Below are 14,198 nucleotides of genomic sequence, written 5' to 3' on the forward strand. Positions count from 1 at the left end.
CTCTCACTAACTCAGTCACTCACTCACTCTCACTCTCTCCCCAACTCACTTACTCACAATTGTCTCTCAATATATATTGTATAATACAACTATAGTTTGTCGTGAAATTTTCCCCAAAATTTTGCATCCTTTCAATTGAAACAATCTCTCACTCATTCACTCTTAAAATAAATGATAAAATGAGAAATTAATATTTTCACTTTTATAATTTATTATATAACTAAAAATAATCAGATTTTTCAGTATATTAGGATTATTTGCATTATAATTAAATTAATAAATACAAAAAATACACGTCTATAAATAATAGTTGAAAAATATTTATTAGAAAATTAGTATTAAAGTAGAGAATATATATATAAATATAAAAACAAACTATAATTAAAAAGTGATTTCATTTGTAAATATATATATATATATATAGTGTATATGGTTTTGAAGGTTGCCTTTTAGGGTTCACAAACATTTCATATCCTTTGAAATGTCATTTAAATTAATGTTTATTTTAATGAATCCTTGAATGAAAAACAACATTATGTAATACACTATAATTTTATAAATCTTTTGGTTTAATTATTAAAATGCCTTTAATATTGCCTATAATTTATATATTGAACTTTTCCAATAAATAATTTGATATAATTTAATATTTATATTTTGTATTAACAGTTTATTTGTTTGCCAACAAATATTTTTGGTTACCATTTCAATGCACTCTCGCTTCTCATATAAAACCTTAACCCCGTTTAGTACTACAACACTGTAAATATGTGTTATTAGTTTTGGCATTGAAATGATGAGAGAGAGAGAGAGAGCACCGACTCTTGACATGTCTGTACATATGAAACGGTATTCCTGTACTCAAAGGGTGTTTTCCAGCCTTCAAAACCACTTTTTATGTCTCTTTTGGCTCTAAAACTCGTTCGCATAACACATGTGTTTATGTTTGAGGCCAAGGACTCAACCCATACCCAGAACTTCAAAATCTTTTCCCTATTTTTGCATTTTTTACTCTTTTTTGAAGACATTCTTCAGAAACTTATTTTTTTATATATATTTTTATTGTTGATTTTGACTACACTATAGGCTGGGCTCAGACATAACTTTGAATAATAGCTATGCATTTAAAAGCAAATTTCATACAAACCTGTGAGCCATGAATTGAAGGCTAATATTGTATATATATTTTTTATTCTTAAAAGGGATGACTAAACAAAAATATTTTTGTCGATTTTTTGAAAATATCATCAAATAAAATATTTAAAAACATATATAATTTATTTTTATACAGTCACTTATATTCACTTATACTGATATGTATCATCATTATATCATTATCAACATAATTATTATTAGTATTTAGAAAATCAAATTAAAACTCGTTTTATCTTAAAATTGCATAAAATTTGGCAAAAAATTCTAAAATCTTTTTTTTTCGTTTATTAAAATGAAAAGTTATTGAAAGTTATTTTTAATTTTGCCTATTCTTAGATTAAATGCAGTTATAATTTGCAAAATGATATATCTTTTGATGTTTTATTTGATAAATTGCTTGAAACTTATAAAGATTTATTATGTAATCATTTATTGCACAGATACACATATAATTCTCTACATATAATTTATATAACATTTACTTCATTTAATACATAAGTTATAATACAGTATACACTGTACACAAAAATTATATATTTATTTGTAAGACAAAAATAATTTTTGTTAAGTTATAAAAGCGATCATAAATTGTAATCTAACAAGAAGTGTAGCATTTTTACACTCATATATATCTTATATAATAATAGTTAGAATTATTTATTGGTTATTCAGTATAAAAGTTATGAATTTTCAAATATTTGTGATTTTTGTTTGTATATTATACTGTATATATATATATATATATATGTCTGGGCTGAGGACCCCTTCAAGAAAAATGTATATAATTTTTGTTTACCTTATAGTCTGGTCAGACAATATTTGCCCGGAGCACATATTATTATCGCTAAAGTGTTTATAATAATAGTTTCAGTCATGTATTGCACTTTTTCTCACCCCTTTCCCCAATATTTTTCCTGTCCTCCAGACAGGGCTGGACTATGGGGCTTAAGACGCTTACTCATAGCATATGCAATATATAATAAGTTGTATATATATATGAAGGTCTAAGTGTAAGCAACACTAAGTGTATAAGGCTATACTATAAGCAATGAACTGTTGACCTACAACTGAGTGAGGGGTCAGTAAAATATGGATATAGAGGACCACTAAAAATATGTACCAATAGTCTGGAAGGCAATCACCACAAGCAATGAGTTTAAGGAAGTATTTGGGTTCGAGAGGGTTAACGGGACTTCAGTGCAGACAGACTTTATCATCCTTACAACCATTGATTTCACCCCCTTTTTCATGGCTTCAACCCATTTATTACTTAAAAAACAATTACTTTTATCATTCAAATGCACTAAAAAAGTGTTTTTTGCTTTGTTTTTCTCTTACTCATTGTTTCTCATGTCTGGCTTAATGTTTTTGACCTCAAAATAGTCACAAAAAAAGTAATAGCAATTCATTTGGTCAATGGCTGCGAAACCCTTTAAAAGCGTTTTTCTCAAATAATTGTCGTATAAGTCTATCGTTAAGTGAAATCTGTTGAAAAGCTAACAAAACTGTTGTTTGCATATAATGTAAATTTACAGTAAATTGAGGTCAACTCAACAAATACTGTATAAATATATGAGAAATACCAAGTGATGGCTGTGTTTTTAAGATCAATAGAAAAATTTGTTAGTTTGAAGATAACCAGAGTTACTGTATTGCAAACTATAACTTACAGAAAAATAAATTTTTTTTTAATTAACTGATAATGAATTAATGGATATTGTTTAGTGAATAAATATTTATAATAAAAATAATTTTTTATGTAACTTATGTGCTTTTATGATATTTTTCTCAAAATTATTTCAATAATACCGAAGCCCTTATTGTTAATGTCTGGTAATAGCTTCGGGCAAAGTTAGTATAGTTATGTTATATATTACTGGACAGACATTAAGCACTGATCCCTCATTTTAGTGCTAAATCTTGTGTTTGGCTCTTATTTTACATTACTTTTGTGTTGTTAACTCTTTTTCTCGGAATATGTTTGGGTATATTTGCTATCGATTCCTCTTTTTTTTTTAAAGGAAATGGGGTTCAAATGGCTTTGACTAACATAGGCATTGAAAACATACATTCAAACACACACTCACTCACACACATACACACAGACTACTAAAGTTGTTAAATGAAAGGGTGAAACATTTTTTTCACTCTTTTTATGTGATCCCTAGTATTAGTCCAATACCAGTGAACTAAGTTTGTATTAGTATTGGTTGTAAATTTTTTACGACAATTTACAGTCAAACAGTTGGTGTTACGGATATTGTGACCTATTTTTTCCGTCAAACTTTCAAAAAATCTAGTATTGAAAGCATATATTTTTTGAAAAAAAGAGTTAAGAGAGAGTGTATATTGAAATTGAATTAATGTTTTAGACATATCCACCTAAAAATGTCGAAGAGATGGTATGGCCTATGAGTTTGACATAAAGAGCGAAAAAAGAGTAAAAATCTATTTTTTTGTGTGAGTTTAGTGTCTTATAAACAGTCAATCTGTTTGTCTGTATGTCTGTATATGTCTACAAATGTCTGTAACCCTTACACACTGTGACTGATAGTTATCAACGAAAAAATGTGGTATTTATTGAATATTTCATTCAATAGATGCAAATATTTCAGTGAAATCATTACGTTTTATATCCTTAATAAATTTTATTATAATTTTATATTATTATTATTATTAACCCGAACATTACTAATATCGTAATTTTAAAAAATAATGTTATTTTTTAAGTGTTGAATTTGTGTAATATTGAATAATATATTGTTGTTATATCTAATCACCATGGTTAATTATTTAACTATTTCATGCTATAAATTATAATTCTAAGAATTTTAATAATAATAATTATTATTATTAAGGATATGTTTGAATTTGCAAAAAATTATACACATTTGTTTAATTTGTTATTACTCTCATTTAATATCACACTAATTAAATAATAAACTCTTGTGCTGTCAATAATGTAATTTTGTAAAAGTTATCTTATAATGAAATGAAAATCAATTAAAACAAGTTTATAGTTGCATCAAAAAAGTGAATCAACACTTTTATTAATCAAAAATATTAATATTTGGCAACAAATAACATGAAAAATGATTTTTATGTAAGTAAAACAAAAATGAAAAATTAATGTTTATTTAGAAACACTAATATTGTTAGTTTAAATTTATTTTTCTTTAATTGAATTTACAACTAATAATATGTGTAACTAATATATATAATACCTTATATATACATTATATGTATTTTACAAAATATAATCTATTTATGAGAAACGAATCTTAATTTAGAAATGTTACCACAAGTTTCCTATAAAAATTTTTAGTGTATTTAAATAGATATACAATAAATAATTTTAGGGTTCAATGTCATTACACTGTGTTGTCGGGTTATGGGGAATAAAATGGTTAAAAAAAATTTAAAAAGTTATTTATAAATAATATATATTTTAAGTGAGTGAGTAAGTAAGTGAATGATAGAGTACTTAAATATTAAATAAAATAATTTCGATTTTGTTATATAAATTTGATGTGTTATTAATGGATTTACTGATAACTAATAATAATGTAAGAGATGTTTGTATTATTTATTATTAAAAAAAACAAAAATTAATTCTTCATTTAGCTTATCATTAAAATCTCATACATCTAAACAAAATTAATATTTAATACATTTTCTTCATTATTTTGTTGCAATTTTTTGACAAAACAATTTTTTTGAAAACTAAAATTAAATTTATTTTATGATATATTTTTTTTTGTAAAAAGCAATCGATTTTAAAACTTATTTAAAATTTAAAAAACCGTTGAATAAATTATTGTTTTTTAAAACTACATTTTATATTTTAAAATGCATGTTAAGTAAAAAAACATTAAGGCATATGTGTATATATAAACTATTACAATATGAATATTTAAGTTAAAATTAGTAGTGAATTAAGGATTTGTTTTAAATATGCATTAATTATTATACGCTTAAGTATACTGAAAAAGAAGAGACAAATGTTGAAAATGAAGCAAAAAATAAGGGATCAAATGATTATATAGTAAATATCAAGTATTTTAGTTGTTATTTGTTAGTAGAGTTTGAGTACAGTATTAATGATGTGATTTACACGAATCCCATGTGAGCCCATATTTGTCTAAACAAACCATTTGTTTGAATTTAATTTTTACAATTCTCTATACACAAGACATATGTATTTCAATAGGTATCTAAATTTACATTATATACACTGTATATTATACAGTATATATGTATAATAAAGTATATATATATATAAATTTAGTCCAATTTAAACTACAAACTTTCGTATCTAATGTCTGTAAATGTATAATTTTATATACTGTATAGTTGAGTGTCGGTATCTTTTTTGAATCCCAATCCCAAAGAAAGGCAATCGAGTGCTCCAAAGGGAAAATAAAATAAAACTCTGAGCCCATCCTCTATCCGATACATTAATTATATAAAATGTTAAGCTATTTTAATGAATAACATTTTTTATACATTTATAACATTATATGCATACAAAAATTAACTTTAATAAAATGTGATGATTTTGATGTAGTGCTTAACTGATAATATTTTGGAAAAGAGTTATATTTATAATTTAGTTTAACATTTTATGTAAAATAAATCATTTCATTACAATCTTTATCTGGTTATCTGTTTTGAATTATGATTATACTGTATTTAGTTTAATAAATAAATTTTATATTATGATTTGAAAAATAACTATAAGTTTTGTAATAGAAAGGAAAAACTTTTAAAAACTTTTTTGATGACAAATAAATCATTGTATGTTATTATTATTATTATCATTATATACATAACATAAGAGAGAAAAATAATGCTTAAATAATAAGGATATTTAATAGTCGTTATATAATGAGATATGTTTTATAACTTGTCCCTCACGTAAACAAATTAGTTAAATAAAAAGTATATATTTCTCTATTATCAAACAACTTGTGCCGTATTTTTGTGTACTGTATAACATCTAATATGTCTCCCCTTCCCAAATAAAGGTGTACATAAAAAGCAATCCCTTTATGTTATATAATAACAACTCCAAAGTTGTATATATTGTAAATGTTATGTTAGTTTAGTATCAAAAGCTAAATTAAAACTAAGAGCTCTGATATTAAAGGCCTAAAAATAGATGAGCGGAGAAATGGAATTTTTAGCCAACGGGTGGTTTGAATTTGGTTATAAGGTTATAGGGTTCACCAAAATTGGTAGATAGAGTAGGCATAGGGATAGGGATTGCATAGGGATGGTAGGGCTAAGGGCTGATGGCAACGCTTTCTCTATCAATTTATTACAACTATCTAAAAGACACTTCAAGGACGATATTTGACTTCAAAATTGGTCTCAAACGCCATATTTAACTTATATTTATTAGAGATATTTTTTTATAAATAACTTTTTTATATTTGGAAATTTTGAAGCACCTCTTAATATCAATGTATGCCTTACCTCGCAATACATGTTATTTTGTAAACCTTTTCTTTTCTGAGATATTTTAATAATTTGACACAAAAACTAATAGGAATTATTACTTTTAGCCAATAGGACGATCAGTTTGTTTAGTTATTTATCACAAACAAAAAATAAGTAGTTGTTTGTTGATCTCAAACAGTGATATCATTTTTTAAGTGAGAAGAGAGAGAAATTAAATCTTGTTTTTATTTATTTTTTTGAAACTAACTTTATTTTAGTTAAATTTTTCCAAAAGCTTTACATGTAATACAATATTATTATTCAATTAAAAACTCTCATTTAGGCTTTAAGTGCATAGAAATTCAGTCAAATGAGAAAATTCAGTGAAAAAAGTAATAAAATTGTTTGAAAAATAAAATTTTTATTTTTATTACTAAAACAACAAAAAACAAAAACAACTTTTCCCTCTTATAGATTAATTAATACAACAGAAAAACCAGTGCTTTTTAAAAGTGTTTACAATTATTTCAATTGAATTGCTAAACATCATTAACTCTGTTCATTGTAAAACAATGTTTTGATATAATAGACAATTAAAATAATTGTTTGTATGAGTTATGAATATTTTATGATATATATATATACTACCAATATATACAATATAATACAATATACTGTATATATATGTAATACATATTATGTATATTTCAAATTATAAGACAACCCCATGTCTACCCCTACTGGTATCATCCATGAACTTATGTTTACCACTATCTCTATACAAATTATACAATAGTTGAATCAATTTGTTTATAACCCTCAATCCTTGAAAGACATGGTCTATCCTATTGTTGGTTTCGAGGTTTCTTACAGTCCAGACATTGAGTGTAAATCCTATTGCCTTATGTCCAGACAGAGCATAAGGAGTGTTGAGCCCTTCTCTCTCTCTCTCTCTCTCTCTCTCTCTCTCTCCTCTCTTCTCTCATGTCCATCCAAGCAGGTGGTGGTAATATTGGTGTGAGGGTTATATACTATGCAATGGTGAAGTGCACAGTGAATGGGTGGGTCACTGCATGCCAGACAACAAATATGAAGTATTACTTCATATATATATATATACAGTATATAGATATGCCATATGAAAAGCGAGTAGAGTTGTCTAAAGTTATACCAAATGTATTGCATACTTACCCCATAGCCATAGCACTGGGGTTTTCATATTTTTGTGTAATTATTGGCCAAAACATACGTAATGTCCTTCACAGGGCATTGCAATGGGAAAGAATGGGTCTCTTCAAGAAAAAAATCGTGGGAAGAATTGAATGCAACAAATGTCTACTATTTTTTATATATACATATCTTTAGTGGCTATCTTTCATGACTGGACTTTCCATAAGATTTGGCCTAATTTTGAGGCCCAACTACTGAGAAATATATTTGAATTACAAAAAAATGGGTTTCACTCTTCTTTTCAATTTTTTATTATATTAATGTAAAGTAAAAAATACAAACTAAAAGTAATAAATATTATATAAGCGTGAAGGCCATTACCACAAAGTGGGAACGAGAGGTAGGAACAGTAGTGTCAGTGCATATATTGAGCATATTTTTTGACATTTGGTCAAATGGTTGGCACATTTGAATTGTTTGGTCATTTTTTAGACATTCACCGGCTTTTCCTTTTCCAATTTATTTTAGTTTTTTGTGAATTTCACGACTTTAAGGGATATATTAGGCCTCATAAGAGGTACTCATATAGTGAAAGATATTATGTAACAATAGGGTGTAACAGACGGCCAAAGAGGAAGAGGAGAGAGTGAGGGCTAACAACACCAAAGCCATAGACTATGTGTTAGTACTATAATAATTGAAAGTGAAAATAGTTTAGTATTGCATGTATTGCACAACTGATGAGTTATCGCTTTTCAAAGAGCGTCCGGCACTGGACTATAACAGTCTGACCCACTCACTCACTCATTTACTCACTCACTCAATGTAGGCATTACAGCACAACTGTATTATTAGTATTATTATTGTTTGTCTGCTTCTCATGTCTGGCATCTTTAAACTTTGAGATATATTCCAGTACTACGAGAATCCCTTAATGTTTTTTTTGAGCAAACAATAGCTATGTTTTTAAAAGGCTTTACATAATTCTCCACTATTTTTCAATAGTCTGAGAATATTCAAACACTTGCACTCAAATGTTTACATATATTTATGTATTTATAAAAATAGTAGTTTTCTCAAATTGTTTACCTCAATAAAAACATGTCATTTTCTATAGTAACTCAAGGTTTTGTTAAAATTAATGTTATTTTAAAAAAATACTATACTTTTAATTTTTATTATATACATTGTTGACTTTCATGAGTCATTTATATATTGGGTATACCTTAATTATTATGAATAAAGTTATTAGCAATAATTTAAATGATGTCAATTAAATAAATATTATCTTTTAGCTTATATATCTTATGCACGCACACCTATATTATGAATTATAACTGTTATATACTCTCTATCAAAATAATTGTCAAATATACTGTATATAATATATAGGAGCTATAGGATTATTATTTAATGATAGGGTTTATTTTTATTTCAATGATTTGTCAATGTATTAAAAATATAGTATAAAGTGGTTTAACGGGTTGTCGAGTGTGTTGTAAACTATTATTATAACACACGACCACCGCTACAAAAATTCATTACTAATACTGTATAGTATACTCTCTCTCTCTCTCTCTCTCTCTCTCTCCCCGATTCTATGGGGAAGTACCTAAAGGGTTAGCAATAACTGTATTTGGATGGGGAGTCAAAAGAGTTGAGTAGATATATTGTACATATATATAGACAATTGAAAACAAGTTTATTGAAAAAACTTTTTAATATAACAATCGTTTGTAGCAAATGGCACGCGTTTTGAAAACATATCATAACAATAATAAATAGCAAATACAACAAACATTAGCATGTGATCAATTGATCAATGGGTTTACAATACTTTTATGAACGTATTTGTAGTGATAATATTTTTTTCAATATATATATATATATATATATCTTTTCAATAGTGAAAGTGTTTTTTCTGTTAACTCAATGGTGTGAATAAAAGAGTTAAAGTGATCATCGATTTGAATGAATAACTCTTTTTCAAAGTACTGATGTTTGCATTCAATTAAAGCTATACCTCTTTATACACAACTTTTTATCCCTTTTCTAACTCTAGCTGTTAGTCATTGAAAAAATGGTTTAAATATTTTTAAAAATATATTTAGCAATATATACTGTATATACTCTACAATAATTACAAATGTTATTTATACTGCAAATGACTAACATTATATTAGTAAAATGGTATATTTTGAGGAAAATTTTAGCAAAAATTATATTATTTGAAATTATTTTTTTTGAAAAAAGGAAATAGATTTTTGCTAAATTAATTGTATAATATATAAACTTTTAATTATGAATTTTTATTTTAAATAAATATATTTTTAAAAGTATATTTAATTTATTTAAAAGATTATTATTTAGTATAGTAATTATGGTTTAAGGAAAAATGTGTTTAAAAAAGTATAAATATAAATTTATTTAAAACATTTATATTAATATTTATTTTGCTAAAGTATACCATTAAAATTATGTCTGTTTATAATAAGTTTTAATAATTTTGATGACAATGTTTTTGCAGTAGTGAAGTGTTGATTATAGTGAAAATGTTAAATATATTTCAATATGTCATATCCCAAACCACAACACTAGTTGCTGAACATATCATTCAATTGATTATCATTTGTATGATTAATAGCAGTGTAATTCAATTGTCAAGTTAATGGGTGAAAAAGTAATGCCATGTTTTTCATGTAAATATATAATTTATAATGTATTGCTTTCACTTATAGGCTATAGCTTATATAGTTATAGCTATTGTAATAACAATATTATTTGTGAATAAATTCATACAAATGTAAATAGCAATTGTAAGTAAATTTATTAGAGAAAAAAGGGTTGTATTTGTGATGATATTGTTTTGTCATATATTTTGTGCGGAAGTGTCTGTCTGTCGGTGCCGTCTTCTGGTTCTCTCTGTTTCTCTCTCTCTGTTTCTCTCTCTCTCTCTCTCTCTCTCTCTCTCTCTCTCTCTCTCTCTCTCTCTCTCTCTCTCTCTCTCTCTCTCTCTCTCTCTCTCTGCTTTATAACTCATTCAACTAATTTATTGTTAAAAGTTGGTCCCAACTCTTGCTTTAGTCCTATCTATTACTCGTAAAAACAGTTTTTGCTATTTTTTTATTCAGAAAAGAAAGAGTTCCCAAACTTTCTCTCCAAACGAGTCGTTGCTTTTCCGCATTTTTATAGACACAATACTAGCAAACCATTTGTGTCCATTATATGGCAAATAGTGGTGCAGATGGCCGGTCCCTAAAAAAAGACAGTCTTACTACTATTGAAGCACTGGTAGTGAGTGCGGACATACAAAAAATAGTTGAAAGTCATCGACTATACAACCAAATTGATTGTCATACACATTGAGATAAACCACAACTCACTCACTCTCACTCTGAGACCCAGTCTATGGACTAACACTTTACATGAGATGTTTTGTTGGACTCTTTGAGTGTCTGTTTATCCATTGCTTTCACAATTGTATAGTCAATGATCATATAACTCGTTGTCATCAATAATGTTGTTATGTTTAGATAAAAATATCTGCATTTATGTCAATTTCCCGCTTTTATATAACAAAAACTGCGATTTACAACACAATAACAACACTAAAGTATTGCTTAACCATTATTAGCCATTTTTCGGTTATTTTTTATATACCAATATATGTTATATGTTTGACTATATCGAGACTAATATAAAAATAATTATTTTTTTTGTCTTCAATTGCTCTTTAAATATCTATTTCCAACTAATTTTCTTTTAGTATTTACTTATCTCTTATATACTTAGTTTTATGACAAACTTGATATTTCTAATATGTTTTGATTGAAACATTTATTTAATAAAAGAGATGACTTGAAATATAATTTAATATCAATATAATCGGTTCAATGTCTTCACGTGTTAGTATCACACCATTAAATCCTTACATATCCTACAGTTTCACCTGAATTGAGATCTGGTTTTTCAAAGAAATTGTGAGAATTAGAAGAGAGAGAGAGAGAGTAAGAGAGAGAGAGAGAGAGAGAGAGAGAGAGAGAGAGAGAGAGAGATTAGAAAATCTTTAATGACATCTAAAAATTTGAAGTATTTTTACCTTTATTTTCATTTGCTTTTAATAAATTTTTAAACTTTATTTTTGAAAAATGCAATTTAAATGTCAATTGCTTAATCTTTCCTTAATTGTATTTTAATACCTTTATACCTTAAATAGTTATTAAATCAATTACTTTAAAAGTTAAAGTCAATTTATAATTGAAACAAATTAATCAATACTTTATTATTGATTTATTAAATTAGATTTTATTGTTTTATAAAATAATAATTAAATATATAAAATTATTTGATATTAGTTAAATACTAAATTTTATTAGTAATAAAATATAATAATTATAAATTTATGTATAAATGATCTTGACATAATTCACAAATTGCATGAAAATTTGATTTTATGAATATTTATAAAAATAAGTTTCATTTATTATAAATAAAAGTTAATTTTTTATTAGTTTAATTTTTTAAAGATTTGTTTTAAAACTATTTGAAAATAATAAATTGCTTTATAGTAGAAACAATAATAATAATATAATAATAACAACTAATCATAAAAACTAAAATTTGTTTTTCATGTCTAATTTTTCTTATTTACGATTTTTAATTTTGATGTAATTTAAATAAAACACGCAAATCACTTGACCGCAATATAACTAACTGAACACGCTCAATTTATATATAACAACCATCTATTAATGCGTTTATTATTATTATAAATTAGATGTTTACTAGCAATTTATTATAAATTATTATATTGATATATTTATTTCATCACTTACTTAAAAAATATTACAAAATTAATAGCAAATAGTTGTATAGTATTATATATTATATTATTTTTCTTCTTAAGTTATTGTGCTCTCTATTTAATTATAGATATGATCAAACATGTGATATTTAATAAATAGATATTTTGAAATATTATATAAATAATGAAAAATAAAACAAAAAATAAGTTTGACCTAATTTAAATTTAATATACACGTAATGATCGTATTATCATATTATATACTGTTTATGATAATTATTATGAGTATTATATAAATTAAGTATAATTTGCTTAATTTGCTGTATATCAATAAATTACTTTTTCATTAAATATTTATTTTTTGTAACATTAATATTTGTTTTCATAGCCATAAATTAATTAAATATAAAATGATGTAACATTTTAAATATATTTATCAAAACATTTATTTTTAAAATTAGCAAAAAATAAGTTTATAAAATATAAAAATTTATTCTTTTGTTATATTTTATCAATAGTTAGATATTGTTTATATAATTAATAATTATATTATTATTACTATTGAAATTAATTTTAATAAAATAAATATTGATTATTTACAATTAAATTAAAAGTTATTTTTATATTATGTCATAAGTCATACAAATAAATATCTTAATTAAAATTTAAATAGTATTATTGTTTATATACTGAATTATAGTTAAATAAATTTTAATAAAAATAAATCTATTATCGAATGTTACTTAAAAGTAATGGCAGGAAAAGTGACTCCTATTTAGATGAGACTATCAGTTAAGACATAACTTTCCCATAGAATTACTCAACAAAATAACAGTATTGCCAATACATTTGTTGTGACTTTATTTTTAAAGGAAAAATATGTTAGACGTGACAGAAAAGGATCTCATATTTATTTTTTGTTAAATCCCTTATTTAATGTTTTTTTTGGTCAAAAATCTTTTAAAAACATCGATTTCTAGCAATAAATGTTCAGTGATTTCACCTGAAATTCTTAAGCATAGTATTATATTGCAATCAAATCACATGATATACATATTGTGGTATTATTTCAGAGTGAGGTCTTCAGTACATTACATCCGTCAGAGCCATCAATGAATGAACAGACACTCACTCTCTCATTCAGTCAGTCAGTCAGTCAATCATATAAAAACTAACGTCCCTTTACTTTTTAGCTCAAACATTATTTTCCTGCTATTTTTGGGTACCCATGAGATTATCGTAACGCCAGACACAACTCATTCCTATTAGAAATGAGATAAAGAGAGAGAGAGAGAGAGAGAGAGAGAGAGAGAGAGAGAGAGAGAGAGAGAGAGAGAGAGAGCGATGGTGAATATAACTAATTTGAGAGATACCATACATTACAGAGCCCTCCACTMTATATATATATATATATATATTGAATCTCTTTTTAATATCTCTATGGAAACTATAGATTTTTTATTTCATTAGTATTTTTTTGGCACAATTTTTTCATCAACTCTTGTTTTTATACATACATTACACACAATATTCTAACAACAGTTTATTGTACAGTATGTCTAAAAATATAAAATAGCTTTTTATGCATTTATAATAATTGTATATATTTTTTGTAATTTATTTTTAT

The 14,198-nt window shown here is 25.3% G+C and overlaps 1 protein-coding gene across 3 annotated transcripts in view; it reads left to right on the forward strand.

Annotated features, from left to right (window-relative positions):
* The window catches only part of LOC128952134 (protein krueppel-like), a 44,730-nt gene that overhangs the window by 4,540 nt on the left and 25,992 nt on the right, over positions 1 to 14,198 (forward strand). Inside the window, exon 1 of one of the 3 annotated variants that reach the window (XM_054297473.1) lies at positions 4,193 to 4,258. The exons of the other annotated variants lie outside the window; for them this stretch is intronic. The gene's annotated coding sequence lies outside the window, so the exon portion shown is untranslated. Of the gene's footprint in view, positions 1 to 4,192; positions 4,259 to 14,198 lie in introns of those variants that run through there. 3 annotated transcript variants of the gene reach the window in all.

Source organism: Oppia nitens, unplaced genomic scaffold (genome assembly GCF_028296485.1).
Source record: "Oppia nitens isolate AA-2021 unplaced genomic scaffold, nextdenovo-longstitch-racon4-pilon3 scaffold1_pilon_pilon_pilon, whole genome shotgun sequence".
Taxonomy (NCBI): domain Eukaryota; kingdom Metazoa; phylum Arthropoda; class Arachnida; order Sarcoptiformes; family Oppiidae; genus Oppia; species Oppia nitens.